Genomic DNA, 10270 nt, shown 5'->3' with positions numbered 1-10270 from the left:
AGACAAAATTCCCAGACCACAATGCGATTAGGTGAGAAAACACTAGTGTCAGGTTAACTTTGTGTTTGTTGGGAGAATGAAAAATGGTGTCAGGAACTGTAAACTCTTCTGCACTCCCTCTACCTTCCTTCGTGGTGTCATTAATTCCGAGAGGAGAGTGTGACGAAACTCGTCTCCCCTAGAACACTCCCCTTGCTCGGGGAAACGCTGGGTTGGGCTGTTCTCCCCCTTGCAGCAGCCTGAAAAAAAATCCCCGTTCCCTAGCCCTACGAGGAGTCCCGGAGAAGTTTTGCAAGTTGGACAATGGACTTCTAAATAATTCATGGGATAAAAGGGGGAAAAACTTATAAATTAGCACTTGAAACCAAACACTAATGGAAAGCCATAGAAACTTGGATCTTTGGAACTTTTAGCCTGAAGGCTTTCATAAGGACACTAGGAAGGCTGATCACTTGATTTAAAAAAAAAAAAAAAAATGGATGAAATGCCCCACCACTGGTATCTCGGGCCCCCTAGTTAGCCGCTCCACGGATCCTTGGTCCCCAGCGCTAAATCGCCTGAGCTCCCCGCGCCCAGAGTGGTTAAACTCTGGCTGCGGGCGACTTCCGCTTCCTGGCCTAAATCTGACACGTACTGTTCTCCCCCCGCCCGTGGCAACCACCCAGGGTCGGTGACAGTCGAGGAGCCCGGCGATGCCCTCAGCCGAGGCGGGGACAGAGAGGCGCCGGCAGGTGGGCACGTTGCGGCGCCATGGGCCCCGCCGCCGCCGCGAGCCACCCGCGCCCGCCAGGGGCCGTCCCATTCGCTCGAGAAGGGGAGCCGGAGCGGAGGCCGGGGCGGGGGCGGGCCAGGCTGTGGACCCGCGGCTTGGAGGAGTCTTTCTAGCGGGGACCCGGTGGCAGGACGCGAGTGGGGGGTGAGGGGGTGGCCTAGCGGCGCGTGAAAAAGCCGCGGCTCCCCGGGGATGCGGCCCGAGGGCGGGGCCCCTGAGCGCCAGGAAAGGCGAGCGCCGGGGCCTGCGTCCAGGCGGCCACCGCGGAGAACGTGGCGCGGGCGGGAGAAGTGCTGGCCGCACAGCCCGCACTACTGCCCGGTCGTCTCCCGGGAGACCCCGCAGGGCCAGATCGGGTTGGGGACGGCCGGGTCCGCGGCCGAACTGAGCACCCTTCCAAGATGGCGACTCCCGTAGAGACACTCCCGAGGGGACAGCCATGTTAGCCGCCTGACAAAGTCACTAAAGAACATTTGAAAGTCCGCCTCTCCACCGCCACGCACACGGGCTAACACCGCACGAGGGCACCCCTGTGGGACAGCGGCCGCCGACCGCTCCCAGGCTGACTCTGAGCATGTGCACGGTCAAGTCCAGACACGGAAGGGTCCCTCAGAGGTAGTTTCCACACTTAGGGTTCAGGGAAGTGAGTTTAACAGAGGCGGCAAGGTTGGGCCACCGAAGCACTGACATGATTATTGGGGTGTGGTGACATGGATTTCGCACTCAGTGATGCTACTCCGTAGGGTGAGTGATGAGGCTTCTCTGAAGTCCATAAGTAGGAGGGGCGTGGAGTGAGTGACACGGATTTGGGGTGACTGATGGGATCAGTGGGGAACATAAAATGCGTAGTCTGCAGGTTCAGTGATGAGGGTCCTGGGGGTCTATAGGGTGAGCAATGAGGACGCTGTGGGGGAGAGTGGTGAGGATTCTCAGAAGTCACTGATGGGGTCTTGCAGTGTAACTTGATTGACCCGTGGGGTAAGTTATGGGGATCTGTGGGGTGATTCATAGGGGGTTAGTGGAGTAAGTGATAGGGGCCTGCAAGATGAACGATTGGACTTCAGTGAGTGAGTGGTGAGGGTGTTTGGAAAGTAATGGGTAGTCTGAGGGGTGAATGGTGGAGAGTTTGTGTGGTGAGTATTGAAGGATCAGTGAGTGAATGATTCGGATCGTAGGGTGACTTGCGTGGTCTGTGAGGTGCATGGTGGGGTTTATTGAGTGGACGGTCAAGGTTTCTGTGGCATTTATTTGGGACTGGTTGATGGAGGGCCAATGGAATCAGATCTGCTGCCTCAGCGACGGGTGGTCTTAAACCAAGATGAAATTGTTTCAAAACTCTACTTTGACTTTGTTGGACCTCCTGTATTTTTGTTTTCCGCATCATTAATTTCTCTCCTTGATTTCATTATTTCTCTTCTTTCGGTTTTTTCTTTTATTCTTAAGATTTTATTTATTCACTTGACAGAGAGAGAGCACAGCAGGGGGAGTGGAAAGGGAGAAGCAGACTCCCCGCTGAGCAAGGACCCCCCCCACCCAATGCCAGGCTCCATCCCAGGACACAGCGATCATGACCTGAGCTGAAGCCAGAGGCTTAACCTACTGAGCCACTCAGGCTCCCTCTTTTATTCTTTTCTTTTTTTAATTCCTAAGATGAATGCTTATCTCATTAATATTCAGTCACTTTTCTTTTATAATATAAGCTTTAAGTTCATGAATTTTTCATGAACACTTTAGCTCCATGTAACAAATTTTGATACGTAACATTTCACTATAGTTTACTTCAAATGTTTTCTAATTTCTCTTGTGGTTTCCTCTCTGACCCCATAGTTATTTAGATATGAGATTCTGATTTTCCAAAAAGTTGAAATTTTTATTACTGATTTCACTCAGAGACTGTCGTCTGAGTGATTATTAGGTGCAGAAATGGATGTTCCTTAAAGTGGATGGTATGTATTGAACTTTAAATTATTTTCCAAACCGTTTGTAAAACTGGTACTCCCACCAACAACATATTAAAGGGCTCACTCCGGGGGCGCCTGGGTGGCTCAGTCTGTTGAGCGTCTGAATTGGGCTGGGATCTTGATCTCGGGGTCACATCCCTGACTTGGGCTCCGCACTGGGGGGAAGTCTGCTTCTCTGTCTCCCTCTGCCTCTATCCCCATCCTGGACCACCCCCTCCCCGCTTGTGCTTGCGCTCTCTCCAATAAATAGATAAAATCTTTAAAAATAGAAAAAAATTGAAAAAATAAAAGGGCTCATTCTAACATCCTCTCCCACACTGAATTTTGCTGCTTTTTAAATTTTCCCCATTCTGAGGGCCAGACAGAATGGTATCTGTTTTTACTTTGGTAAAGTAAGTGGTATCTAGTATCTTGTTTTACTTTGATATGCATTTTCCTGGCAACTGATGTTTGAATACCTTTGAATGGGTTTTTTAAAGTTTTCATATCCTTTGCTCTTTTTTTCCTTTAGGTGGTTTGTCTTTCTAATTTGTGAAAATTAACCTCGTGTCATTTATTGTGATATTTTCCCTCTTATCTATCTATCCTTATATCTTGATTTTTGAAAGATGTTTTCACATATCACATATCATTAGAAAAAGTAATCATCCGATTAGAGATATCTGTCTTTTTCCTTTTCAGGCTCTGAGTATCTTCTCTTGCCTAGTGAGTTCTCTCCACTTCATGCTTAAACAAATACATGCCTGAAGTTTAACATTTGTAAACTTCATTTGTAAAAATGTAAAAAAAAAATTTGTTTTAATTTTTAAAAGATTATTTGTTTATTTGTTTATTTGACAGAGAGAGAGAGAGATCACAAGTAAGCAAGGAGGCAGGCAGAGAGAGAGAGAGAAGCAGGCTCCCCGCTGAGCAGAGAGCCTGATGTGGGACTTGATCCCAGGACCCTGAGATCATGACCTGAGCTGAAGGCAGAGGCTTTAACCCACTGAGCCACCCAGGTGCCCCTAATTTTTAAAATTAAATTTCAGTCCAGCTGGAATTTACTCTGGTGTGTGGTGTGAGATGAGATTGAAATTTGTATTTCCCATTTGGATGTATATTTGCTGGCACCAATCATTACATGAATACACTTTTCTAATTCAACTACATGCCACTTTTGTCACATAAATTTCCAAATGCATATTGCTCTATGTCTGAGCTCTTTTCTTCTGATATATGTTATCTACTCCCCTTTAAAAAAGTGTACTGACTTTTAGAAATGCTTTTAATATCAAATAATGCTAGCCCCTTCACTGTTCCTTTTCTTTATTTTTTGGTTGTTTTCTTTAATATTATATTTTTTAAAAGATTCTATTTATCTATTTGAAAGGGAGAGAAAGGAAGAGAACACGAGTGGGGGGGCGTGTCAGAGGGAAGGGCGAACCAGACTCCCCCGCCCCCCGTGCCTGACATGGGGCTGGATCCCAGGACCCCGAGATCATGATTTGAGTCATAGGCAGATGCGTAACCAACTGAGCCATCCAGGCACCCCTGTTTAATATTCTTTAGCATTTATTCTTCCATGTGAATGTTAAAACCATCTTATTTTGTTTCAAAACAGCCATTAAATCTATGCATTTTGTAGTTTTCTTTTTTTTAAAGATTTATTTATTTATTTATTTGAGAGAGAGAGTGCATGAGAGTTAGAGGAGGGGCAGAGGGAGAGAATCTCAAGCAGATTCCCCACTGAGTGAACAGCCTGACTAAGGGCTTGATCTCATGAGATCATGACCTGAGTCGAAACCAAGAGTCAGAGGCTCAACTGAGCCCCCCAGGAGCACATGTTGCTTTCTTTTTATAGACCCAGCACCTTTTTTTAAAAGATTTTATTTGTTGACACTGGGAGAGAGAGAGAACACCAGTAGGCAGAGAGGCAGGCAGAGAGAGAGGGGGGAGCAGGCCCCCCTGAGCAGAGAGCCTTATGCAGGGCTCGATCCCGGGACCCGAAGATCATGGCCTGAGCTGAAGGCAGAGGCTCAACCTGCTGAGCTACCCAGGCACCCCACCCAGCACGTTTTTATTTTTAAAATTGCATTCTTTAATATTTTACATTTATTTTTGTCACTATGGTGAAATGCATACTTTTTCTGTTTCCAGAGGAAGAAAAGATCTATCAATTTTTCTTTTCGTTTTTTTTAAATTTCTTATCCAGTTCAATGATCAGATTCGCATGTGAATTCTAGTTGCTTTTCATAGTCTCGTAGTTTTCCTAGATAGATTATCCAGTTAACAATGATACTCTCTCTTCCTTCCAAATATTTATTCTGATACCTCATCTTCTCTTGCATTAGCTAGCACTTTTGGAACAATGTTGAATGATACTTGATAGAGTTTATCCCTATTTTGTTGCTAATTTGAAAGTGAAAGGTGCTCATTCATTCATTCATTCATTTGCTCATTCATTTATTCATACATTCGACAACCATTTATTGAGTAGCTTCCCCTTGCCAAGAGACTGGGTTTGAAATCCTGCATGGCCACTTACTAGCTACATGATCTTTTTTTTTTCCTAACAGATTTATTGATATAATTTATCTACTATAAACTTATGGTAAACTATCCATTCAAAGCTTACAGTTTGGTGGTTCTAAGTATATTCATAGAGTTGTGCAACCACCACCACAATCTAATTTTAGAACATTCTATAACCTCAGAAAGAAACATGGTACTCATTCCTCATCCCATTCTGTATTCCCCTGCTGCAGGCAACTCCTTTCTGTCTCTGTAGAGAGACATTGACTATTCTAGGCTTTTATAAATGGGATCATACTACAGGTGGTTTTTTGTGACTCTCTTCTCTCATTTACCATAATGTTTTCAAGATTCATTCATGCGTGTGACAGCATGTATTGGTACTTCATTCCTTTTTTATTACTGAATAATATTCTTTTGTGAGGATATACCACATTTTTTTCCCATTCATCAGCTGAGGGATGTTTGGGTTGTTGCCACTTTTAACTACAATGAATAATGCTGCTGTGAACATTTGTGTCCGCATTTTTGTGTGAACATCTATTTTCATTCTCTGGGGAGTTAAATTGCTAGATCATATGGTACCTCTATGTTTAACACTTGGAAGAACTGCCAAACTGTTTTTCAAAATGGCTGTGCCATTTTACATCCCACCAGGAATGCATGTAGGTTCCAATTAGTCACAACTCCGCCAACACTTGTTACTGTCTTTTTTTATTCTAGCCATCCTAGTGAGTGGGAAGTGCTATCTCATTGTGGTTTCAATTTCTATTTCTCTAATGACTACTGATATTGAATATCTTTTCATGTGTGCAATGGACTGAATGTTTGGGTCAATTCAAATCCTTTGCCTATTATGAGTGATTTGGTTTTTTATTATTGAGTTGTAAGTGTTCTTGATACGTTCTGGATACAAGTCCCTTGTCAGATATGCGATTTGCATGTATTTTCTCCTATTTTGTGGGTATCTTTTCACTGTCTTGGTGGTTGACTTTGTAGCACAAAAGTTTGTGATTTTGGTACAGTCCAGTTTATCTATTTTTTCCTTTTGTTTCTTGTGCTTTTGATGTCATAGACTTTTCTTTCCCCATGGAATTATATTGGAATGCTTATCTAAAATCAGTTGACTGTACGAGCCCTGGCTAGCTCAGTAGTTAACAGTCTGGCTCTTGATTTTGGCTTAGGTCGTGATCTCAGGGTCGTGTACCATCAAGCCCTGCATAGGGCTTCTCGCTCAGCAGGGAGTTAGCTTGTGTCTTGTCCTCCCCTCCCCCCACTCATGCTTGTGCACGCTCTCTCTCTCTCAAATAAATAAAAATTTTTAAAATGGTAAATTGCAATTATTTTCTTTTCTCTGATTATTGGTCTTAACAGGTTTCTGCTTTGGGGGGGATTAATTTTGGTAGTTTATGTTTGCTGGGGATTTTATATTCTTGCAGAACTGCGCATAATGCTTAGTTAAATTATTTTGTTCACTCCCACCTTATTCTTTGTTAAGACTGCTTTAGCTATTCTAGGGGCTGTGCCTTTCTGTATAAATTCTAGAATATGTTTGTCTATGGATGTTGAACATATTCTCATGTACTTATTTTCCCTCTTTGGTGAAATGTCTCTTCATGTCTTTTGCCCATTTTCTAATTGGATTGTTTGTTTCTTCCTTGTTGAGTTTTGAGAGTTCTTTATGTTATACTTTTGAGTCTTTGTCAGATACTTTTTAACACTCTGTAGCTTTTCATTTCATCCTCCTAACAGTGTCTTTTGCAGAGCTACAGTTTTTAACCTGTTGAAGGCAAATATATGTGTTTTTTCCTTTTATTGATCATGGTTTTGGTGTCATATCTAGCAACTTTTACTAAGCCCTAAGTCCTGATGATTTTCTCCCACATGGTCCTCTTTTTTTTTTTAAGATTTTATTTATTTATTTGACACAGAGAGAGATCACAAGTAGGCAGAGAGGCAGACAGAGAGAGAGGGGGAAGCAGACTCCTGCCGAGCAAAGAGCCTGATGCGGGGCTCAATCCCAGGACCCTGAGACCATGACCTGAGCCGAAGGCAGAGGCTTAACCCACTGAGTCATCCAGGCGCCCTCCCACATGGTCTTCTAACGGTTTTATAGTTTTACATTTTACATTTTTTTTATTTTTTGAAAGACTTTATTTATTTATTTGACAGAGATCACAAGTAGGCAGAGAGGCAGGCAGAGAGAGAGGAGGAAGCAGGCTCCCTGCCAAGCAGAGAGCCTGATGTGGGGCTCGATCTCAGGACCCTGGGATCTTGACCTGAGCCAAAAACAGAGGCTTTAACCCACTGAGCCAGCCAGATGCCCCTACATTTTACATTTGAATCTATGATCCATTTCGGGTTAATTTTTTATGAAGTGTGACACTTAGATTGAGATTCATTTTGGTTTTTTTCCTTATGAATGATCCGATTGCTCCACCACCATTGTTGAAAAGACTTTCCTTCATCCATTGAATAGTTTTTGCACCTTTGTAAAAAAAAAATAGTTGGCTATACTTTTGTGGGGCTATTTCTGGGCCCTCTCTTCTGTTTCATTGCTCAGTACCACATTGTCTTGATTCCTGTAGTTAAATAAAAAAGCTTGAGAAAACAGGTAAATTGATTTCTCCCATTTTATTCCTTGTCAGAATTGTTTGTAGCTAGTATAGATCCTTTGTTCTTCCACATAAACTTGAGAATAACTGTGCCTATATCTACAAAAAATTCTTGCTGAGATTTTAATAGGAATTATATTAAGTCTGTAAATCAACTTGTGAAGAATTGATATTTTTACTGCATTGAGGCTACCCGCCCATAAACACAGTATCTGTCTCCATTTATTTAGATCTTTGTTGACTTCTTTCATCAACATTCTCTAGTTTTCAGCAGGCAAGGCCTGTATATGTTTTGTTACATTTACACCTAAATATTTCACTTTCTGAGTGATGTAAAGTATTGTGTTTTTAATTTGTTTCATTATGTTCATTGTAGTATATAAAAATACAGCTGATTTTTGTGTGTTGTTTTGTGTCCCATAACCTTGCTGAAGTCACTTTTACTTCTAGAAGGTTTTTTTGAAGATTTTATTTATTATTTGAGAGAGCAGGAGCGAGCATGAGTAGGGGGGAGGGACAGAGGGAGAGAGAGAAGCAGGGTCCCCGCTGAGTGTCCCATGTGAGGCTCCATCCCAGGACCCTGATCCCATTTCACTCAAGACTTCCATGTGATCCCTTCTGTGGGATCAGGGATCATGACCTGAGCTGAAGGCAAACGTTTAATCTACTGAGCCACCCAGGATCCCCTTCTTCTAGAAGTTTTTGTGTAGGGTCCTAGAGATTTTCTATCTGGACCATCATGTTACCTGCAAGTAGGGTCAGTTTTATTTCTTCCTCTTCAATTTCTATGCCTTTTGTTCTTTTTTCTTGCCTCATTGCACTGGCAAGAATTTTCATTACTGTACTGGATAAGAGTGGTGACAGTTGGCATCCTTGTGTCGTTCCTGATATTAGGGAGCAAACATTCAGTCTCTCACTATTAAGTATGATGTTAGTTCTAGTTTTTTTGGTAGATCTTATTTTTAGCAAGTTGGCAAAGTTAACCTTTATTCCAGGTTTTCTAAGAGTTTGGTTTTTTAAAATCATGAATGGGTGTTGGATTTTGTCAAAACCTTTTTCTGCATCAGTTGATATGATCATGTGTTTTTTTTCTTCTGTGGCCTGTTAGTATGGTAAATTATATCAATTGATTTTCAAATATTGAACTAGTCTTGCATTCCTGGAATAAATACCAGTTGGTCATGGTGTATAATTCTCTTTGTATGTTGCTGAATTACGTTTGCTAACAAATATGCTACGAATTCTTGCATCTATGGGGCACCTGGGTGGCTCAGTTGGTTTGGTTAAGTGAGTGCCTTCAGCTCGGGTCATGATCCTGGAGTCCCCAGATTGAGCCCCACATCAGGCTCCCTGCTTGGCGGGGAGTCTGCTTCTCCCTCTGACCCTCTCCCCTCTCATGCTCTCTCTCTCACTCTCTCTCTCTCTCCAATAAATAAATGAAATCTTTTAAAAAAAGAATTCTTGCATCTATGCTTATGAAGGATATTGGTCTGTAGGTTTTTTACACTTTTTTGACTTAAGCAATAGAATTATTCATCAAGAAAATACTATTTTCAAATACAGGTGATGACAAAATGTGCAAAATTTGCTATGCAAACCACGTATAAACTAGTGGGAAAACATGAACACATCAATGACCTATTTATTGTACTCTTTGTCTACTTTCGGTATCAGCCTTTAGGGAATGAATTAGGAAGAATTCCGTCTTCTATTTCCTGGGAGACATAATGTGCCATTGGTGTTAATTCTTCTTGAAAAGTTGGTTGAAGTCTCCAGTGAAACCATTTGGCCTAGAGATTTATATTTCAAGAGTTGTTTTTTAACTTGCAAAGTGCATTTCCTTAATAGTTATGAGGCTATCCAAATGAACTCTTTCGTATTGGAAGAGTTGTGGTGGTTTGTACTTATTGAGGAATTGGTCCATGTCCTCTAAGTTGTCAAATTTATTATTGTATTCCTTTATTATTCTTTTGATGTCTGCAGGGTCTGTGGTGTTATCCCCTGTTTCGTTCTTGATATTAATCATTTGTGTCTCTGATTTTTTTCTTTGTCAATATTGCTAAAGGTTTGTTTAATTTTATTATTCTTTTTGGAAAACCAGCCCTCTGTTTCAGTGTTGTTGTTTTTTTCTGTTGTTTTTCTGTTTTCAACTTCATTGATTTCTGCTCCTACTTCATTGTTTCCTTTCTTGTGCTAGCTTTGGGTTTATTTTGTTCTTTTGTAAATTCTTTTTTTTTTTTAAAGATTTTATTTATTTATTAGACAGAGAACACAAGTAGGCAGAGAGGCAGGCAGAGAGAGAGGGGAAGCAGGCTCCCTGCTGAGCAGAGAGCCCTATATGGGGCTCGATCCCAGGACCCTGAGATCATGACCTGAGTCAAAGGCAGAGGCTTTAACCCACTGAGCCACCC

The 10270-nt window shown here is 42.2% G+C and overlaps 1 protein-coding gene across 3 annotated transcripts in view; it reads left to right on the top strand.

Annotated features, from left to right (window-relative positions):
- Positions 1-600: 600 nt before the first annotated feature.
- The window catches only part of ZNF41 (zinc finger protein 41), a 44840-nt gene continuing 35170 nt past the window's right edge, over positions 601-10270 (top strand). For 2 of the 3 annotated variants that reach the window (XM_045996092.1, XM_045996094.1), the window contains exon 1: positions 601-731. The gene's annotated coding sequence lies outside the window, so the exon portion shown is untranslated. Of the gene's footprint in view, positions 732-1481; positions 1517-10270 lie in introns of those variants that run through there. The other variant, XM_045996093.1, reaches the window with a different exon arrangement.

The sequence above is a fragment of the Meles meles genome, chromosome X (genome assembly GCF_922984935.1).
Source record: "Meles meles chromosome X, mMelMel3.1 paternal haplotype, whole genome shotgun sequence".
Lineage (NCBI taxonomy): Eukaryota > Metazoa > Chordata > Mammalia > Carnivora > Mustelidae > Meles > Meles meles.
Note: the sequence above shows the minus strand (reverse complement) of the source record. Positions and strands in the feature narration are given on the sequence as shown.